At 38.7% G+C, this 11,051-nt stretch overlaps 1 protein-coding gene across 1 annotated transcript in view; it reads left to right on the top strand.

Annotated features, from left to right (window-relative positions):
* Window positions 1–11,051, top strand: part of ATG4A (autophagy related 4A cysteine peptidase) — a 73,594-nt gene that overhangs the window by 17,627 nt on the left and 44,916 nt on the right. The gene's annotated exons all lie outside the window — the stretch shown is intronic.

Consider the following 11,051-nt stretch of genomic DNA (forward strand, 5'->3'; position numbering starts at 1 on the left):
AAGCCACCGGGTCCGGGACGTGAACCCTGGTCGACTACGTGGGAGTCCAGCGACATAGCCCTTACGCTAACTGCTGGTTCTCTCAGCATGAGTTTTAAGCCACCAGGTTCAGAACTCAAATCATTGTCAACTACGTGGGAGTCTAGTGACATAACCATTATGTCATCTGCTAGTCCCAATGGATATTCTAAGGCCCATTTAATATTTTTTTAAACATTTGTCCCAGTTCTAAATGATCCCAAAACATTTAATCTGTGTGTGTAATCCACATTAGATCTTTATTATTTTCTCTTCCCTTGTCATTTGGCCCTTTTTGCTACTCTCATGCTACTTTTATAAATTGATTTCTACACCCCAGCTGGGTAGGTTCAACAAAGCTTCTTGAATAGGAGCAATGCTTGAAGGGAATAGCTTTCAAATATCTTTAGAAGTTCTGGATTTACCTTCTCTAGTACATTTTTGTTTATCTGCAGGCTTGCTGTAGTTTAGAGAACTTAGTTGTAGGACTAAAAACTAAATTGGCAGGAATAGAAGCCACTAGGGCCCTTGAAACCAGATCATCCTGATTTTTCCTTCTTTAAAGCTTCTCTCATGCTACAGTGCTCTCCAGCTATGGATTTCATGCTAGGGCTGCTGTAAAGAATATTTGGTGACAGGAAGCATTTTGAGGAAACTCTAGCCTATATCATTTCCTCTCATCAGAGAAACAAACTTCAAAAGGTCACATACACACACAAACGGCCTCTTCATTTGAGGCTCTGGCAAAGAATATTTGGGGTGCTGAAGAGAAGTTCTGAGTGAGGAATATTTTTTAAACTTTTGTTATGGGGCCATGATGAATAGCATAGGGTAGAAATGGGAGCTGTTGTCAGGGGTATATATTGTGAAATTTTGAATGGAGAACTATGGCATGATTTATACTGCATGAGTGTTGCAGAAGCAGGTCAAAGTTCTAAGTGTTGAACTGACTTTAATAGTTATTACATATCTGAAAATATATCTATGAAGTCCTAATTGGGAAAAGCAAGGAAAAAAGTTATTAATTGTATTTCCCTTTACACATCTATTTTAGTGCTTATTATAATTAAATTATTTCATCTTTTCAGGGATATTAGTTTGAGTATATTTGCTGATCCTGACTCTTTGGCAAAATGTAAGATATGTGAAACTGGAGTACAAAATTTGTAATTAAAGTACATTTTCTATTGGCAACAATCAGGCACAAATTCTTAAACACTTAGTTTTGGGCATATTAACATTTCTTTAAAGTTTAAAAAGCACTTTTATATCTATAGTCTCATTTGATCCTTGCTATAGTCCAGTGGGTTGGGTTCTATCTCAGTATTATGAATGAAGAAAGGTAATTTCAGAGAGCTTGAAAGGTTGGCCCAAGGTGACATAGCAGTAAAAGAACAGAAATAAACCCACCTGTCCTAATTTGCAGGCCAACTTTATATTCGGTCTGCTGTGTTTTCTTTCTAGAAGGTTAGAGGAACAAAAAAAAATTTTTTTTCAATCTAAAAACAGCCACTGTTTATTTACTGACCAGATTACAAAAATAATCATGGTAGATACTTTAGTTCATCCTTCTAATAAGTCTGCTGATCTGTTCTTCCCTATTGCCAGTATCTCCACCTTATACAAAATAGGTGGTCCTTTTCTTCATTCCACCTCACGGAGGAGATAATTTGAAGGGCCACGGGAAGTTATTTGCTTCTTTGAAGTGTTTCCCAACAGTATAGATTTCATAAATCAGATCCTCCATGCAGATGATGCCCACTTTACCAAGAGATCCAGCAATCACTTATCTGTCAAAGCAATTCACTTCTTATTGATTTTTCCATAACCACACTTGTAAATTAGTTCACTTACTGACTTCAGATTCAGGTATGCCCATGCAATATATGGTTCTACAATTCTCAGCATGTTAATTGAGGCCTTGTTGAGCTTAATAAAGATGCCACTGGGACCATCAGTTAACGTAATGGCTATGTCACTGAACTCCCATGTAGTCGACCGCGGTTTGCATCCCGGACCCGGTGGCTTAAAACTCATGCCGGGCGCGTGTGCGTGCGTGCCCAAGATCCCGAGAGAAGAATGGAGGAGAAGGGACTGTGGCGTGGCCATCCCCCTGGGGGGTGATTTCTCACTTTCTGTCTCTCTATCTCTCTCTGTCTGGTGAGCGCACGCGCCCTATAGCAAAAACCTCCCCCCCCCCCCAAAAAAAAAGATGCCACTGAAGATCTGGCGAAGATGAAGAAGTTGAAGTACCTTTCAAACCATTAAGGTCACTCCATTGATACCTCTGATTCTGATTCTGATAACAAATGCTATTTGGGTTCTGCAGGTATATAGAAGTTGCCAGCTTTTCTTGCCATCCTGACCATGCAAATCTCAGTTCTGTACATCTGCCTATATTCCTTATGACAGTGCTTAGCTTTTTCATAGATAAGCTTCTTCCTTGCCTTTTGAAGCATCTCTTGAGCAAACTTCTTTCTCAGGCACTTGATCTTTAGCTCCAAAAAATTCTTTAGCTTTTTATGAAGGGTTTCTGGCACAGCAGGAACCTTTTTGTTGGTGGCTTCCACTGCAACAGGAACCTTTTTGTGGTTTCTGCTGCAGCAAGAACCTTCTTTTTCTTCTCTTGAACACCCTCTATGGTTCCAGCCAGAAAAGAGCAGCAGAGGAACAAATTTATTAAAAGATAAACTTGGGCAACACTAAAATTTTGAGGAGTTTATTTGAGCAGACCATGGTTAGGCTCCACAGAATAAACATGAAGGGAAAACTTGTATATGATGCTCATAAAAGTAAACAAAGAGAATAGTCGGTTGGCTAATGTGGAAAGTCCCTAGTTAAAGGTTAGTTGGTGGTTTCTGATTGGTAAAGTCTCTAGTTAGTGATTAGTTGGCAGTTTCTCACTGGTTAAACTTAATTTCACTTTCCTATTTAGGCTCAATTTGGTACTGTTTTCCTTAAGTAGAAACCAAAAGCACTGGATGCATCTCAGGCTGATGGCTTCTCAATTATGCTTTTTAAAACCAATTCAATATATTTCTCTGATGCAGACCAGCTAATGCTATAGTAGAAAAGAACAGTTGATAAATTTGTGAATTCATAGTCAAAGTGCATATGTAAATATAGATGGCATTTTATAATGCTGTTAATTGGAAAATCTAATACATTAGCCTTGTAAATAATATCTGAAGCCCCTAACTGCTTGCATTAAATTCGATGCTTGTGTACCCAGAGGGATGACATAAACTATATCAGAACCATATGTCTATTCCCGATAATGAAAGAACATTTTGTTAGAATAATTTTAACCTATATTCCCAGTTATTACTGGAAATAAATCTAATATAAAGACTTTCTTTTTTCTTTAATTAATGTATACTTTCAGACAGTCAAATTCAGAAGCCATATATGTACAGGTCAATGACATTTTTATGTATGTGTAAATTCCACTACATCAAGATATATACATTTCTGGCCTCTCAGAAGGTTCTCTCTTACCTCCTCTCTGTCAGCAGCCCCTCCCAAAGTTAACAAGTATTTTGACTGCTCTCATCATAGGTTAATTTTACCTGATTTAAAACTTAATCAGAATGGAATCATATTGTATGTACTGTTTGGTGACTTCTTTTGTTTCACATAATTTCTGTGGGATTCAGTTCTTGGGACTAGCAGATGGCATAATGGTTATGTTGCTGGACTCTCACATGACTGGCCACAGTTCAAGTCCCAGATCCAGCAGCTTGAAACTCATTCCAGGCACATCTGTGTGTACGCCCAACTTCCCAAGAGGAGGATGGAGGAGAAGGGATTGCAGCATGGCCGTCCTCACCTGAGGGGTGATTTCTCACTTTCTATCTCTCCATTTCTCTCCGCCTCTCTAACGAGTGCATATGCCCTACAGAAAAAAAAAGAAAAAGAAAAAAAAAACTCTCCAAAATCATAAATAACTTTTAAAAGAGAGAGAGACTCAGTTCATTTTCATTGTCTTGTAGCTTTCCATGTATGATACACCACATTCCTTTTTACTGATGGACCTTTGGGTTATCTTTAAATTTTTAACTTGGTACATTTATTTTTTTTACCATTTCTTTTAGTAGACATAAGCACTCATTTGTCTTGAATATAAACCTAGAGGTGGAATTGCTAGAGTAGGTGTTATAAAGTATTTTTAATTTAGGAAAATCTTAAGAAACTGATGGCTGAGAAGTTTGTATGAGAACTTAGTTTACGAAGAACCACTATAGACACTGAAAGTGGGTCTGTATGTTGTTTTTACTTTAGTGAGTGGGCTGGGTCTGTCACTCTTGTGGGTAGATATGTATTTTCCTGGTGTCTGGAACATAAGGTGCACATCAGGGATGAGAAGCTATTTGATTAAAAGCTGTATCATTTTTGGATTGGGTCAAATTGTCTTTTCTTGTGCACTGTGACTCAAATGACCATAAAAAAACATAAAGTAAGTTCACTTTACAGAAATTTGCCTTAAGATTAACTTAGAATACATCTTGTGTTTTGAAAGTGAAGGTGCATGTGTAATTTTATGTAATCCAAAAACTTAACTCTGGTGGTATGATGGGTCCTCAGAAAGTTTATGCATAATGCATATTATTAAAAAAAACTATGGAGTTGAAAAAAATGTTTGCACCAAAATGAACTTGTACTTTATTTTTTCCACAAACTTTCTGAAGCACCCTTTGTATACTTTTACATTACTTCAGAGTTGAAGAATTTTTTAGCATCATATGTCTGCTGGCAAGATTTACTAATAAAGTGTGATGTTGAAAGGGCGTGGGGAAAATTCCTGTGGTCCTGGAAGAGAGTGAGGTGGTTGTAAACTGAAGAGAAAACAGGAAAATGTTCCAAATGAAGAGTACCATTCCTGGAAAGGACTCCATACTGCTCCATGGTGTTGTAACACTTAGGATGTCATGAAAGAGAAAGACATACCTGAGCCCCTTCCTCAACAAAGATGGTCACGTCTGGTCTTTGTGTGTGTGTGTTTTTCTTTAAATAATTTATTTTGATAATGAATGTCAAAACAACTTAGATTTTTAGATTTGCTTTACAGGCAGTTACTTGGCATGCTGCTTCTGTTCTGCAGATTGCAGAATACCTAGACTTAGTTCTGACTGTATTTGAAACCCTTTAGGAGTTCCATGAAGCCTGGGTTAAGTCCAGAATCCCTACCAAGGCTGCCAAGGTCAGCATCTTCTAGCCCCACCCACCTCTCCAACCTAATCCCTTGCCAGTTCCCACATGGCCTCGCTATTCTGCAGTCTCTCAGCCTTCCACATTTTGGTAACAGCTTCATCTTCCTGGAATGTCCTTTCCTTGCCCAATTTTTTTTTAACTCTCACTCATCCTTTAAGGCTGAATGCTATCATCACCTTTCTGTCCAGTCTCTTCTGTGCCCCATATTGGCTGAGATGGCTCTCTTCTGTGTTCCCTTAAGTTCCTTTGCAGACACTCACTGTAAAGTATCAAGATGAATTCTTTCCTTCTCTTTCTCTTCCCATTTGACTTAGAATTGCTCAGATATGTTGGTAAACTCAGGACCTAGCACAGTGCCAGTCACATTATGCACTTAGCAAAAAATTGTTAAATTGGCATTTGGATTGACATACAAATAAGCTTTTAGATTTTTTTTCAGTGTGCCCATCTATTCAGTAAATGTTTGATTGGCCCTGATTGGATGACTTATTGTAAGGCACTCTGACCAAAGCTATAGGGGATACAGAGATGAATATTAAGTGGACTGAGACTTTAAGGAATTTGCTTCAATAGCAGAGGGATGACATGTCTACAAATATTTATTTAATGTATCAAGTGCTCAGTGCTATAAAGGAGATATAAATCTAGAAATATGGAGGTTTAGAAGAAGAACAAGTACTTCATGTTAGGAAAATTGAATAAGGATTCATCAAGAAAGTAGCATTAGAAGTAGAACTTCAGGGCAAGTAGAACATGAATGAACAAAGGTAAGAATCACAAATGTATTATGTGGTTTATTTTAGCTGAAAAGAGTAGATACCACGAAGGAGTAATGAGCAGGGGGAAATAATTAGAAATGTTGGAAATAGTGGGGCTGGCAGGTGGCGTGGTGGTTAAAGGCACTGGACTCCCACATGACCAATGGCAGTTTGAGTCCTGGACCAGGTGGCTTGCTTTCTCTCTTTTCATCCCTCTCTCTCTCTCTCTCTCTCTCTCTCTCCTCTCTCTCTCTCTGTGTGTGTGTGTGTGTGTGTGTCTTTCTCTGGCTAAATTAAAATTAATAAGTAAATAAATAAATTTAAATAAAATAATTCTTTTATTTTTTTTTTGAGAGGTTTTTGCTATAGGGTGTGTGCACTTGCTAGAAAGATAGAGAGAGACAGAAAGCGAGAAATCACCCCCCGGTGGGATGGCCACGCCGCAGTGCCTTCTCCTCAATTCTCTTCTCAGGATCTTGGGCATGCATGCACACGCACCTGAATTGAAGCCACTGGGTCCAGGACTTGAACCACGGTCGACTACATGGGAATCCAGTGACATAGCCATTACACCAACTACTGGTCGCAATAAAATAATTCTTTCAAAAAAAGAAGTGTTGGAAATAGTTCTATTGGAGATGGTCTTAAATGCCAAGTTGATGAGTTTATATTTGATGTCCATGGAACAATCTTAGAAACCTGTGGAAGATTCTGGGAACCAGCAGTTAGCGTAATGGCTATGTCGCTGGACTCCCACGTAGTCGACCGTGGTTCGTGTCCCGGACCCGGTGGCTTAAAACTCACGCCGGGCGTGTGTGCGTGCATGCCCAAGATCACGAGAAGAGAATGGAGGAGAAGGGATTGCGGCGTGACCATCCCCCCTGGGGGGTGATTTCTCGCTTTCTGTCTCTATGTCTCTCTCTCTCTGTCTGTCTGGCGAGCGCACGCGCCCTACAGTGAAAATCTCTCCAAAAAAAATAAAAAGAAACCTGTGGAAGATTCTTAGTAGCTCAGTGACATCAGAAATCCCTTAAAATTATTCTGGCAATGGAATAGCTGACTATTTAGTGTGGAAAAACGTCAAGGCCTTTCGCTTCTTGACCTTTTTGCATCAGTCTTCTCTCACCAGAAATGTAGATGAGGTAACAGATCATATGACCAATTAGTTCTGAGAGATAAAAATTAAATTGATGAAGCAAGAAACACTACCAAGACAGAAATGCCTCATAAAAATGTATAGATAGGGATCAGCAGTTGGTGTAATGGCTATGTCGCTGGACTTCCATGTAGTTGACCACGGTTTGAGTCCCGGACCCGGTGGCTTAAACTCACACTGGGCACGTGTGTGTGCGTGCCCAAGATCCCGAGAGGAGAATGGAGGAGAAGGGATTGCAGCATGGCCATCCCCCCTGGGGGATGATTTCTCACTTTCTGTCTCTCTGTCTCTCTCTGTCTGTCTGGTGAGCACACATGCCTTATAGCAAAAAACTCTCAAAAAAATGCATAGATATATAAAGTGTTGTTTGCTTAGGAACTATCCAAAGCATGGCCTTCAACCATCTGGAAAAATTGGGACACATATATGAATTATATTGTTAATGTTTATTCCTTTGGGGGTAACTTAGATCACTTCCAGTTAAATATAGCTAAGGTGTTCTAACCTCAGATTATTTCCTCTTATTCACCCCTATAAACAGTGCACATTGCATTGTTAATTTGCTTTATAGAGTAGTATATAACCCAAGCATCTGGTTCCTTGCCACTTTAAGCCAGACCTTCAACACTTTATGCCTGGATCATTGCAACAACTTTCTCATTGGACTCCAGTGCCTTGAATCCCACTTTTAATATAACAGCAATGTATATAGGGAAGAATACTGGATGGAAAGTGAGATTAACTCTGTTTGAATCCTGGTTATCCTGATCACTAGCTGTATGGACTTGAGTAAGCCATATTACCTCTATGAGACTCAGTTTTTTCAACTCTAAAATTGAAATAATGTTCCCTTCCCTGCTATCTCCAAGATCATGTGAAAGTGCTTTGAAAACTGTCAATGCTTTACTGAAAGTCGTACTCTACTGGCTGGCTTTACACCTTTCACAATTCAGTCCCATGCCTCTGATTTCATTTCTTTGTATTCCCTAGAGCCTACCTTGCTCTCTAATGCATATTTATTTATGCATTCTCCTCATCTGAAACCCCTTTTATCTCTACTTACCCAAATCCAAGCAGTGATTTAAGGACCAGTTCAATCCTACTTCCTTCTTGAAATTAGCTGATGACGGGGCCGGCAGGTGGTGAGGTGGTTAGGAGCGCTGGACTTTCACATAGCCAACCACAGTTCGAGTCCTGGAACTGTTGACTTACTTTCTCACTTGGGGCTGGCAGGTAGCGTGGTGGTTAAGGGTGCTGGACTCCCACATGGCTGATCACAGTTCAAGTCCCAGACCTGGCAGCTTGCTTTCTCACTTTCCCTCTTTCTCTTCTCTCCTCTCCTCTCCTCTCTTCTCTTCTCTTCTCTTCTCTTCTCTTCTCTTCTCTTCTCTTCTCTTCTCTTCTCTTCTCTTTCTTTCTCTCTCTCTCTCACATCAAATTTAAATAAATAAATAAATAAAGTTAAATACAATAATCTTTTTAAAATTTGTTTTTTTTTTTTTAAAGAAATCAGCTGATGACTCCAATTCTCATTGATTTCCCGCTTTCTGATTATTTTTATTTTTATTTTTCTTGGACAGGGTCTCACTTTGTCATGATTCTCCTGCCTCAGCCTTCCAGTTGGGACTACAGGCAAATGTACCAGGCCCACCTGGTTCTTTTTTTTAAGACAGGTTCTCATTATGTTGTCCAGGCCATCCTTGCACTCAAAATCTACCTATCTTAACCTCCCTAGGTTGCTGAGATTATAGGTGCATGCCATTGTGCTCATCCTGCCTTTAGGCTGGAAACAGAATCAAACCTGGGTTTCCCATGTGGTCCTAGCCTGCAGTGCACAGCATCTTAGTAGTGTGCACCCCCAGGCTGGACCTCCCTTTTCTAAATTTGGGCAGCACTTAGTTATTATCAACACTTACCTCTATATTGCTTTTTACTACTAGCTCTTTCTTTTAGATAAGGCCAATGTCTTTAACTAGATTATGCTTTTCTGATGCTTTGGTTCATTTACCATTAAGTGAATGATTATGAGGTTTGCAACTTTAACAATTATGGTTAATTTATATAGAAATTCACATACAGACTCTCATAAGAGAGTGACAACTGAACCCATCTTCACTCTCTCTAGGGTTTGTAATAATGCCCCCAACAACCCACCTAACCTCCACCTCCTATAGAACAATATAAAGACCCTTAAGAGAACAGTCTGGTAGAACTTTCCGACATGATAGAACTGTTCTGAATCTGTTCTGTCCAATATGGTAGCCATGAACTGCATGAAATGTGGCTGGTGTGACTGAGGAACTGAATTTTCCATTGTCTTTCATTTTAATTAATTTAAACACCTCTGTGTGGCTAGTGACTATTGTATTGGTTAGAGTAGGTCTAAGCTAGTGGCTTTCTAATTTTTTTTTATCACAACAGAATGATGAGAAGTATATTTTACATCACAACCTGGTTTATATACACACAAACATGTTTCATGAAATACATGAAATAGTGCTTATTCTTATTATGTGCAGTACACTTTCTGTTTTGTTCAGTTTCATTTTTTAAAAATACTGATTACAACCCACTATCCAGATTTCATAACCCACTAATGAATTGTGATTCTGTTTGAACAACACATTGCTTTTTTTCTTTTTTTTTTGAGGTTTTTGTCCATAGAGCATATGCACACACTAGAAAAAGACAGAGAGCGGGGAAGTGAGAAATAACTCACCAGGAAGCATGGCCACACCACAATCCCTTCTCCTTCAGTCTCCTCTTGGGACTCTGGGCATGCACACATATGTGCCTTGTGTGATTTTCAAGCTTTCAGGTCCGGAACTTGAACCATGGTTGACCTTGTGGGAGTATAGTCCCTTAACCACTATACCAACTGTTTGACTTGACATTGCTTATTTTATATGTGGATAATCTGAGGCTCAGAGAAGTATAATAGGTTCTCCAAGGTCACATAGCAAGTTAAGTGGCATGGTGAGACTTGAATATAAATTTGGGGATTCCTAACTTACAGCTATTTCCAAGAGAGGTTGGAGGTATTTACTATTTTTTTCCTTTTCCTCCTTCTCCTTAGTATGCTGGATGTTAGAGAAAATCAGATGACAAACATACTATTCATTTTGACTAAATATTGTCAGTGTCTTAATTCTTACATGAGCCATAAGGTCAATATTAAAGTATTACTGTTTTTTTTTTTATTTTGTTTCAAGATACAATACTAAAGAGACTTACTTTTTATGCACTTTATGACTTGGCAGTGTCACTAATGTGAAACACTTCTCCTTGGGAATACCACCATGTTTTCTTTGAATTACTCAGTGACAACTGACTGGCAGGTTGATTTTTAAAACAATAAAACCTATTGATGAAAAATCAAGGTGATTTTCACTTTAGTTTGTGGAAGAGCTACCTCAAATTGAACTATATAGGCAACTAAATACTTTCATCTCTTCATACAGCCAGTGTGCTACTTTCTTTTTATGCCTTATCAACAAATATGGTAACTTTTACAGAGGTGGTGTCATTTAGTCTCTCTTCTCAAAACTAACGTTTTAGTTTTTTGTGCTGCCAAAATATAAATAGTTGAGCCTAGCTAGTTATTAAAGAATAGAGGTTTAATAAAATGGGGTAGGCAGAGAAAGCAACAATAAATACCAGACACAGTGTGGGAGGAGGGTGGGAGATGGCAGAGGGTGAGATAGGGAATCAAGGATGGGGAAAAAAGGCAAAATATACAGAAAATAAGAAATGGAAAATTATGTGTTGACAATAACACATATGTTGATGTGCTTGATTGAGCCAATATACAGTGTACTCTGAATGGAAAAATCTCATTTTGTATGCTATAATGATGTACAGTGAATGAATGTAAATAAATAAATAAAAATAAATTTTAAAAAAAGAAT

Source organism: Tupaia chinensis, unplaced genomic scaffold (assembly GCF_000334495.1).
Source record: "Tupaia chinensis unplaced genomic scaffold, TupChi_1.0 Scaffold000082_1, whole genome shotgun sequence".
In the NCBI taxonomy this organism is placed as follows: Eukaryota; Metazoa; Chordata; class Mammalia; order Scandentia; family Tupaiidae; genus Tupaia; species Tupaia belangeri.